The sequence below is a fragment of the Patagioenas fasciata genome, chromosome 26, assembly GCF_037038585.1.
Source record: "Patagioenas fasciata isolate bPatFas1 chromosome 26, bPatFas1.hap1, whole genome shotgun sequence".
NCBI lineage: Eukaryota > Metazoa > Chordata > Aves > Columbiformes > Columbidae > Patagioenas > Patagioenas fasciata.
This window is the reverse complement of record NC_092545.1, coordinates 4,837,597-4,848,875: the sequence shown is the minus strand read 5'-3', so window position 1 is coordinate 4,848,875 and position 11,279 is coordinate 4,837,597.

Here is an 11,279-nt window from a genome sequence, read left to right as displayed (position 1 = left end):
AGAACATAAGGACCTCTAGCAGTGTTTAAACACGCCTGCCGCCGTGAGATCGTCGGAAAGCTGTGTTCATCTGATCGTCTGCCCACTTGTCCATGTATCCCAGACTTTAAGTGATGTGGTGGGGATGGGGTGGAGCAAAGAGGGAGTTGGGATGTAAAGTTATGTGTAGGAACTATAGCAGAAATCCTTGTTGTCCTTGTAGTTCCCTTGTGCACTTGCTCCAGTGCCCCTCAAATTGATGAAGAGGCTGCTCCTAACAGAGTTAAGGTTGGAACTTAACAGACAAGAGCTGTTTGAGGTTTGTCTGGATGATGACGAGTCAAGAGTCGAGCGATGTTGCTGTCATCCCAGAGCTCGCCTTGGGCTGCAGCATCTCTGTGTTCACCGAAAGGGCAGCACAAAGCGCTTCTTCGGGCTCCGACTCCGCTCACCGGGGACAGAAGGGGCACAGATGGCAAATTCCGCAGTCCTTGCTTGTTCGAGTGTCTGCAGGGAAACTGCTCTTAAGAAAAAGGGCTGCGGGGTCAGACCCGTGTGCTTCTGTAAGATTGAATCCTCAGCTGGAATTGCATCTGCCGCACTCCATTGGTTTTACTTTTGCTTAACAGACCATAAACAATTTGTTTACATAGACAGCTTTTCGTCTTCCACAGTGAATCATAAGCGAGTTCTCTAGGGATCAATCCCTGGTCCGGTTGTTGCTTTTCATTTCTATACCAGGCTTGGATGATTTAGATCATCAGTGTTTCCATCTGAACTCAAAGGCAGCTGGTTTATGTCCTTTTCCTTGCACAAAGGATCTTACTAAAAATCTACATTATGGATCTGGCAGATTAAGCTTTGCTTTGAAATACTTTGCTATAAACGAGAAAAGAGAGATGTTATGACCCATTTGCCACAGAGAAGAGAACCCCAGTACATCAGTGCTAAAAATCCAGGTCCCTCTCTCCATGTGGTCGGACTTTAATGGTCCTTTGGCACTAATGGTGAGCTCTTAACTTACCAAAGGGGAATGCGTGATACAGGGGACAGAGCCAGAAAAAGATCTGAAAGGACAAAATGGGCTGAGGTGATGTCCTGAAGGTGACCGGGTGGGTATGTAAGTGTATCTGAGAAAGGTTCAGCTTATATTTGAGAAGAAACTTGTTCCTGGTGAGGGTGTCAGAGCCTGGCCCAGGCTGCCCAGGGAGGTTGTGGAGTCTCCTTCTCTGCAGACATTCAAACCCGCCTGGACCCCTTCCTGTGGAACCTCAGCTGGGTGTTCCTGCTCCATGGGGGATTGCACTGGATGAGCTTTCCAGGGCCCTTCAACCCCTGACATTCTGGGATTCTGTGATAATCAGAGTTTTTAGAACAGTCTGACGCCTGTGCTGTGGGATGAGCCGCAACTTCAAGTGTCCTGAGAAGGGCAGCCTCTGATCCAATGCACTTGGTTTGTGTAGTTACGCCTCCAATGGCTGAAGGTTTCCAGAATGACTACCGCCTGTCCATATTTCACATATTATTAGTTATTTAAAACCCAGTCTCTCCTTCTTCTGGAGCTCTAATAATGGATCAATCTTGATTAAAAATGTTTCCTCTGAAATGTCAATGTTGGGGTGATTTACCTTGCTCTCAGTTGCAGAGGGATAACAAAGACTAATAGCCCACGGTGTTAATATTAACCTTAGAGAAAAGCAGATGCTGCAGTCGTGAATAATACTGGATAAACTAATGTGATTATTCTTTGCATCTGCACCAAATGTACTTAATTCAAATTAAGTCTTAGAAGATACTGTTTTCTCCTGCTAAGCTGTTTACTTAAAAAATTACTCTGGAGCAAATAGTTCATTACCTTCTCACCTTGCGTTTGGCGATTGCTTATAATAAGAGTCCACTTTTGAGAAGCAGTTGTTTTTTATTTTCCTTCATTACGTATACATAGACCCGAAGAATTTTTTATACTCCAGTAAACATAATTTGTATTTCACGACATGTTATGAGTTTCTTGTTGTATGAATGTCTTAAAATGAATTTATAAATAATTTTTATGGTTCAGTGAGAAAAGCCATTAAGGTGTTTAAAATCTTTGGAAGTGCAGGAGTTGAAAGAGTAGTTTGATATATATGGTGCGATGGGAATTGGGAGCTGTAAGGCAATGCTGTTGTAGTTTAGCAAAGAAATCTAGAGGGCCCCAACTACAAATTATTACAATTACTACTTGTAGAAATAGTATAGAAGAGAATTTAAGGATGAAGGAACACGACCAACATTTAGTAATAATAGCGTGGTGTTTGTTTACTTACTGCAATCTATTTAGATCAAGGCAAATGTTAAATGCATTTTTAAATGTTTAAATAAATACGTGCAGGTTTGCAAAGAACGTAGCTGGTTGTGCAGCATCAACAACTCCTGTCCCCCCACTCCTGCAGCTCTTTAGTCCAACAAATGTCACTTTGTGGTCCTGCAAAAATCTGGTGTTGGGGCTCCAGGCTGTGCTGGCAACTCTTAATTAGTCCGGACAACACAACATCAAAGAAAACCGCTGTGTTATGTGAACCCTGGAATCTCAGAGATTAATTTCTGTTCACGCGTTTCCTTTTTCTCCTCTCTCTAACATGAAAACACACAGTGCTAAACTCAGGAGTAATACGCAGAAATTCAGTGAGGTGAGTCTGTTGAATTACGCAAATTTTCCTCAATGAATTGCTCAATCGTCTTCGTTTGGAAGAACAATCACAGAATGGACTGGGTTGGAAAAGCCCTCAGAGCTCATCCAGTCCAACCCTTGGTCCAACTCCAGTCCATTCACCAGATCACGGCACTAAGTGCCATGGCCAATCTCAGTTTACAAACCTCCATGGCCGGTGAGTCCAGCACCTCCCTGGGCAGCCATTCCAATGCTGACCACTCTCTCTGCACAGAATTGCTTTCGAATCTCCAGCCTCAATTTCCCCTGGCAGAGTTGAAGCCCATGCCCCCTTGTCCTATTGCTGATGCCTGGGAGAAGAGCCCAATCCCCCCTGGCTAGAACTGCCCTTCAGGTCGTTCTAGAGAGTGCTGAGCTCACCTCTAAGCCTCCTCTGCTCCAGACTGAACAAGCCCAGCTCCCTCAGCCTCTCCCCATAGGGCTTGTGTTCAAGTCCCTTCGCCAATTAATATCAGATTAATTGGCTTGCATGTCCTAAGGTAAGGTTTCTTAACTCTGTTTTTATATAGCATTTTTAATCAACTTAGAAGGAGCATTTGCACATAGTAGTATCAATGAAAGCGTGTGCAAGTGTCTTTACATGCGCATCCAGCTGCCACGCTCCTCAGAAAGGGATTCAGTTTCATTCTGGTTGCTCTTGCCAGCTTTTCCAGCAGTCAGAAGATGGACCAGGGCTGCAGCACAAGGTTCCAAATGATCCTACCCGTTGAATCCCGTGATAATAGATTATATTTCTAGGTGCTATAAAGTAAATCACTCCATCTCTTACTATTGTTTCAGCCACCAGCATGTTGGTTTATATAGAGTATTTATATTGTGCCTAGGTTTGCTTCATGGTCTTGGAAGACAAATATTAAGAGTGAATAAAGCATAAAAACCTAATAAAGCATAAAAACCTAAAGCACAAAAACCTAAAAACCCATTTTAAATGCTGTTGTGGAGGAAGTCTGTGACTGATAGAAAATAAACCAGGCATTTCTAGGCTACCGCTAATAAACTGATAGGGGAACTTTAATCCTCTCCGGGATTAAAAGGTCAGAGTTGATAAGGAATTTTCTTTATGTAACGGCATAAGTCCAGCTGTTAATTTAAACAAACAAACAAAACCAAGCCCACGCACAAAACCAAAAGCATTTTCTGCAGAATGCTTCCCGGCTTGAAAACATTGCAAGGAATACATCTGTTCTGGTGGAGCTTTACTGCAAAGCAGAGAGAATCGAGAAGCGGCTGATGGTTCTGGTCAAGTCTCGGGTTCGGAGACAACTGGAGTGCGCAGAGGTTTAGAAGGACACGGTGGCTTCTGGTCCCTCACTGGAGCTGTCAATGAGTGTCTGGGTGGCTTTTGCGTTCAGGAGGCACTTCACTGAATAATACATCTCACACAGCATGGAGGGATTGCCATGGCAACACCTCAGATTGAGTTACAAAACAATTAGATATTAAGACCCCACCTAATCCATCGCCATGTAAATGAGTGCTGAGAGGCAGGTACTCACTTAAACATCTTCATTTCTGGGGGTTAAAAACACACTTCAGTTCATGCTTTGCTTTTTAATTGTTTCTCTCTGGTTTTCTGCTGAAATTACGCTACCTAGAGAAGAAGAGGATAGAGTGATGGTTCAGGTGTCTCCTGCCCAGGGAGGAGATAAGTGGTGTGATCAGAAGTACCCGGATGGGTATTTGTTTGCCACTAATCCATCATTATCAACTGGCTGGATGGATTCAAACCAAGCAACTGCGTTTGGACGAGCCTAAATTCTTTGGTTCCTTGCTGAAATCACTAAGTTGGCTTCATGAGAATGAAGGTTTTTGCCTTTTCAAGTTCAGGGAACACTTGAGTTCTAGATGCACATGGATTTTGGGGAAGGTGGAACAAGACAGAGGTTTTTTTCTGCAGGATAGGAAGGGTTTTCTTTATCATTGTGCAATATCTTTTTAAATGCTGGTGCAGCATAACATGAGGAAACGGGCTGAGATTTCACCTGCAGCCTTGAAGTGCAAGAACTGGATGTATTTCTTAGAGAAATGAGAGCCAGTTAAAACAACTGGTGTCAGGTATTTCTTATGAGAATCGGTGCGTTTAGATGTTACTGAAAATACTTCAGGTTTTAATTTTAAGTTACATTGACATTAAAGTCTCGGCAGGTTTCAGACTAAGATAACGTCCCAGTGCTGCTCTGTCACGGCACCAACCACCAGAGCTGAATTCTCAAGGAAACCGGAGGTGGAGGAGAGGAAAAGACCGTCAGAAAACCTGGAATTTCACTGCCTACTTAGGATGCCCTTATGTACACGAGGTAAGAGGTGTCAGACTACTCAAACACGTGGGTTCGCTTTCATTTGAGCCACGCAAACAAATTACGTGATAAGGAAATGCCACCTAAGCCTCTCAACAGCCTCTTATCACCTCTAGTTTAGCAAAAGCCTGTTTGCATTTGCAATTAGTGAATCAGCCTCTTGTGGCCCAATGTTTCCTCAAAGAGTTGGGCTCATCTCCATTTCTCCATTCAACGATGCTCCTTAATTTTAAACACGGGGTGAGTCTAACAACTTAAAGCAAATGTTTACCGCTTTGTATTTAAACACTGTGTTAAGTAACCTTGCTGAATGAAAGATCATCTGCTAAAAGGATGGATCTGGCTCCAAAGGCTTGTCAGTCATTACATCTAAAGCCTTAAAATCCTGCAAAAGGTGCCTTGCTATAGGGTTCACCTATCGCGCTGCACTGTGGGCCGAATTCAGGCAGAAAATGACTGTATTTGGGAACGGAAAGAATTGCTTTTGGATTTGTGAGCTGCAAGCACAAATTATTTCCTGTGCCCCTGTTGTCAGAAGAAACCGTTCTCGTATTTCCAGCCGAGAGCCCCTTGTGCACCGAAAAGCTCCTTCAAGTCTTATTTAGGTAGAAATGTCCAATGTCCCAAAGGCCCCGCTCGAAAACCAGCAATTTCCCATGTTATGTGAAGAACACCAATTCACAAGCTCTTTCCTATTTCTCGTGCTGTCTTAAGAGCTGCAGTTTGCATTTATCTATTTTCTTCCATCAAATCATTTGCTTCTCAGGCCGCCTTCGTATCTTCTCTGCCATGGCAATTCACCTGGGGTAGGTTCGCAGCGTGTTTCCAGTGCCAAAAGCCCAGTTAGAGAGCGGGAAATGTGTGGATGTTTCCAGAAAGTGCCCTCGCCTACCTGCACCCCATTAATGTGCAGATGCTGCCACACAGACGGGGCTCGTTCTGCTCATCTGCATCCCGAGGAGCATCAAGGAGCCACCGGCGCCCCAAAGAACTCACAGTCAAAGGAAAAGAAGCGGTAACATGAGATTTTATTGCGTCTTTTTATTTTTCCGGGTGGGGGGCAGAAGTAAACGGTTTGAACAGTGAAATCCCCTCCTTTCCATCTCCTGAAATCTCAATTTTATTTTGCTCTTATCCAGTTCTGTATCGAGTGTGGAGGCCGGGACATTTGGGTGGGAAAAGAGACGCTGTTAACAACCACAGCACCTTGCAGCCGCCCGCCCTTTGTAGCACTGAAAATACATCAGGTTTTTATTATCTCTTGCAACTAAACTTTGTAGAAATGAGCTACCAACAACGGCCCCTCGTGGATACACAGGCGTCAGATGTTTTGCTCTGCACACAGGTTGTCACTGGGGGGGTTCTGCTGGGGTTGGGGAGAAGCTGGGTAACCCTGGGGTTTGGCTGAGATTTTGGGGAGGATTTTGAGGAGATTCATAGCTCTGCAGAGCAGAAACGTCGCCTCTTTCTGCCTCTGGACCTGTTCAGGCCCTGTGCAATTTATGGACCGTATTTCTGTTCTCCTTTCAAGACGCCGTCTGAAAGGAACACGAGGAGTTGTTAAAGGTCCCCTAAGTCACTGAACCGTTCCCTTAGCGTGGGGCACCTTTGATGTAATGAGATTCATGAAAGAACCAAAGCACTAAGGAAGGTAATCTAATAAATACCTGAACTTCAGCAGGCATTATATCACTGCAGGTCATTTCTCTAAATTATTTAAGCACAGTGTTCGCTATGCACTTCTACCATTTCTCAGGTGAGGATTCATTGCCTTTTAATTCACTTAAATATCTCAAATTTATTTGATTTGGGAGGAGAAAGACGGGGAGGTAAGAAAAAATGGCTTTGCTTCCTTCATGGGAAATTTAAACGATGCTTCTGGTATTCACTTGCAGCTCGAGGACTTGAGGAAGATGCATGCAGATCATTTATTGTGAGCATCTTTTACACGACTTTGGCATAACAAAGACTCCTATGTGAAAATATTCCCTAGTGCTACAGGAATTGCAATGATACTCATGCATTTTGCCTTACAGTAAATACATTCTGAAGTTTCATAAGTATTAGTACAGTCCTGTGAGATACGCCAATAAAACATGGGTAGGAACATCCACCACCTCTCTGGGCAAGCTGGGTCAGGGCATCACCACCCTCATTAAATTGTTTTAATTAGGAGAAATTTTTAAACTTGGAGTGGATTAATTAAACGACATTGTTAATTCTCATCCAGGTTCAGAGTAGCCTTAGGTCAATTTATCGTACTCCATTTATGAAGGATGTTAAACTGCACTGAACAGTCTTCACGGGGATTTAGTACAGCTTAATGACTCCATTTTGGGCTTGATGCAGATTAGTTTTATTGTGTTCTTTTGTAAGATAGCGATTTAAAGCATGGGGGGAGGAATATTCAGAAAACTAGTCTCAAGTTTGAAAAAAACCCACCTAATATTTTTGTGTGGTTTACAACCTTAGCAAACAATACATTATGCAAAATGTAGCCAGTTAATCTGTCCATTATTTGTCAAGCAGTATGGTAAAGCTGAAATATATTCTACGGAGAATAACTTATTCATCAGAGCTTAATCCTCCCCATCTATCACCAAATGACTTTATACTTGCATACATTTTTCCATTATTTGACCAGCTTTTATGGTGCTGGAAATGTAATGCTTGGGCTGTTAAGCCTCTTTTCCTCTTTGCTGCTAGAAACCAGCTTTGCTGCTTATAATATTTTGTGCCAAGCGAGATTTGTCCCAACAATTGAGCCACTGTTTGCTCCAAAGCACCAGTGATATTTTTGGGGGATGCAACAGCATTTGGTCACGTTGAAAAGAACTTTGCAGGACTCGAGACTTGGGTTAGGAGCAGGAATTCGTGAAGATGTTTTCCAGCAGTTCAAGGGAGTGTGGATTAATCCATGGTTAATAAATTACAAGCACAGCAGCAGCGGATTTGTAACTGAAATGAGAAGAAAGATGTCACCCTGCGTCTGCTCCCCAACCCGATCAGCTGGAAGCTCTTTGCTGGCCACGGAGCGATTTGCATCTCTTGAAATCCATTGCGTGGAGCTAATAAACGCCTTCCAAGCTGAAAGTAGGCAGGGAGAGCAGGTTCATCATTTTACAGTGTCCTTCTGTGACTCTGCCCAGTGCCTGCAATGTGATTCACTGGAAGGATAAAAGGACGCTTAAAAATTTAGAGGCAAACATTCTTGGTTTTTCCCCTCTGCTTCTTTCATTAAGCTTAGGTAATAGCTCAGGTGAGATGTGTCTCCTTCTCTAGGGAATTCAGGAATAAAATGATGCTATCTGCACAGGTCCACTTTGAAATATTTAGTGCGTTAAGCTTTTTTTCCAGCTACCAGTAATGTGGATCTTTGCTCTCTGAACCAAGCAAGGCTGAGAGCCAGCTGGTAAAGCTTCCACACAGGACGACTGCTGCCATCCCTTATCGTACCTCCTTTGGACAAAGCTGCTGTGCGGGGCGGGCAGGATTCACCTGGGACTTACTAATAGAGTCACATCCACTAAAATGAGAATTGGGTCCCCTCAGCCCTTCCTTTAACAACTTCACTTCAAGCTTCCCCGTTGACTTCACTGGGAGTTAAGACTTTTTGGTATTGCACTTGGTTTTGAATTGTTTTGAGGTTAATAACATGAACCCTCAAGAAAAGGGCCTTGGCTTGAACATAAGTTTCCCTGTCGAGGACACCCGGCTGCTGTCTTATCTTCTGTCTCAATGGGTAAATTTTCAAAGTCACTTTACACCATAAGACACCTTTTTCCCAGAGCTGATGGTATCTGGCTGCTCCATCCATCCACCCCTGGCAGAGCAGGCGAGGTTTATAGCGAGCAAAATCTTTGCGTTTCTTTCTGAAAACCACAGTCGTGCCGTGCAAAACCCGCCCCCTATCGTAAAAACATCGGCGTGTGAATCAGCCCGGGGTTTTTTACATGTTGCTTTGTCTCCACTTGCCTGCCTGTGCATAATGACGGGAGTCCCTGTGGCGATGAGAGGAGGGCAAGAAGCTCCATTTCGCTCTCACTTCTTCAGGGCTCATCACGCTCAAGTACTCTGTTCTGGCACAAAGGCAACAGTGGTTTAGAAAGTACATTAGGATAGCAAACAGAAGCTGGACACCTCAGTGCTGAGTAGACTCTTGCACTTCTTCAAGGATGGGGGTGTTACTGGTAGTGTCTTCAGAGGAGAAAAGTGATGGGAAGGGCCTAGGAAGGCTGAAATAACCTCATGAGTTTACCGATGCCTTGGGAACTGGAGTGAAGACAGCTTAGCGACTGCTTCTGGTGTGTTTAAATTAAAGGGCTTTTAATTTAGTGTCTAACAAGCAATACTGAAACGCATTTAATAGAAAGCGGTGGATGAATTTATGCTGCTGAATCGCTGCTCCAGGAGGGCATCACAGATACAGCGTTTGGTTTCCAGAAAGCGAAGAGCATCATGGAGCTTTTTTCCCCCAGAAAAAGGGGTGTTTGACTAAGCTGAGATGATTCAAAACTGAATGAATGCTATGGATTTTGCAGGGGCACACAATATCCTTTGCCCTTGTGGAGAAAGCTTCCATGAATTATATACCTGCTGCTTCTATTTTTTAAATTGCTAGGATTAAAGGCTAAGAGCGATTCCTTTGGTTTCTTATCTGGATGTTTTCTGTATGAGTTCACCTCTAACCGGAGTCTATTCCACCCAGCTGTTCTGCAAATGCCCAGGACAAATCACACGAGCGATTCCCTCACGGCAGCGCTGCTGTTATTGAGAGGCAGTTTGTCAAGGAAGCATCGATGGGAAAACAAAGGTAACAGGCAGTGGGAGCAAAGTAACCATCAGTACATATGATGGGAGAGGGGGCCACTCAGTGTCAACTTGATGAATACCATCACTAGTGGGGCATGATAAAATACCTAAAAAAATGGGATGTGTAAGACCCTGCCTAATCTCCAGTTTCATATAATTGTACCATGACAAATAGAGGCATTAGACCTGATAAGGTTTTAATAAAAATGCAAATACAGAAATCCTGCACAGGCACTGAGTAGGAGCTAGAAGGGAAGTTCTTAAAACAATCTACTTGCTCTGGCCACAATGATGATGAATATGAATATACTCTTTTGTGGGGCTTTTTATTCTGAATATTGTGGAAATATGGTCATGGGGGAATTGCGGTTGCGCTTTGAAGGATGCTACAGCCCAGAAATGGACCAGGTGAAATGAAGACTCCATTACAGAGGTTGCATCTCTGGCCTGGAAAAATGTACAGTCCAAGTGTTTAATATGTAATAAAGCAGGGGAGATAGAGTAAGTACAGGGAAATGAAAGGACTTTCCAAAGTAACTGCAGGGCAGGGACTGAACTGAGGTTTCAGTGATTCAAGAGGTATCAGAGCTACCTGGGGCTTGGCTATAGGATGGAAGTCAAATGTCCATCAGGGAAATAAAAACTCTCCTTTCCTCGGGTGCTACTCAAATCCTCGTAAAGTGAAACCATGGCAGTCAACACAGGACCAAAACCCTCATTTCTAGTTGTGGAGGCAACAAGCCTGGAGTTCCTCAGAGGTACCACAAACGAATGGTGCTGCAAGATGCCAAAAGCTGAGGATGTATTTGTTTAATCCTCGATCAGGAAAGCAAACGTGAGTTAAAGCTGGACACGGACTGCGTGGTTTGTTGCCCTGTGTGTGATGAAGTGATGTCTCCTCAGAACTAACCAGTTTTAAGCTATGTGTGCCAGAAATGGATTAGAAAAGCAGGCTATGAAAATGAAGTCGGACTGATTTGGAATTGGGTGGGGTGAGATCCATCCGTGTGGGGAACTCAGGAACGAGACGATCCATTGGTAGTAAAACAAAACAGGTGTGCAGTTGGACTGTCTAAATGCCTATTGTCATGGAGCTGGGTTATCCAGCTAATCAAGGTTTCAATTAGTACCTTGTTCAATTAGTAAGCTGTCTGATGCTCAGCTGTCCCAGCCGTCCTTTCACCGCTCCTCAGAGCGCGGCAATTTTCGGTGCTGTCGCAGAGCTGCTTCTTCACTGCGCCCCTGGAATTATTCGCTTGTTTGTAGAAATGATGGTATATGTAGATGGTATGTAGATGATGGTGTATGTACATACCTATAGATGTGGGACACACACCTCTCCTGCTGTTTTTTGGCTGGCCCTGATGCTGCTCCAGCAGTGACGGCTCATTAGTGTGCTGGGCATTACTACTGATGTTGGTGGTGCTGTCAGAGTGACTGATGGCTCTGACTGCACCGAAGCAGCTTTGTATTCCTAGTGG